A 285-nucleotide genomic window follows, 5' to 3' on the forward strand; every position below is an offset into this window, starting at 1 on the left:
TATATTAAATAGATTTTAAATTGGTTTAAGTATATAAAATAGTTACAAATAAACATATATAAAAATGTGTTTGTGTCGATGTAAGATAAATACATTTACTATGTAAAGTATATATAGAAATACATTTATATATATAAAAAAGAGGTACAAATGCCTGGATGTATATAAAAAAGAGATACAAATATCTTGATATATATAGAAAAGAAGAGGTATAAATACCTTCAGATATATAGAAAAAAGAGGCACAAATACCTTGACATGTATAAAAAAGAGGTACAAATACCC

The sequence above is a fragment of the Merops nubicus genome, unplaced genomic scaffold (assembly GCF_000691845.1).
Source record: "Merops nubicus isolate BGI_N331 unplaced genomic scaffold, ASM69184v1 scaffold38272, whole genome shotgun sequence".
Taxonomy (NCBI): domain Eukaryota; kingdom Metazoa; phylum Chordata; class Aves; order Coraciiformes; family Meropidae; genus Merops; species Merops nubicus.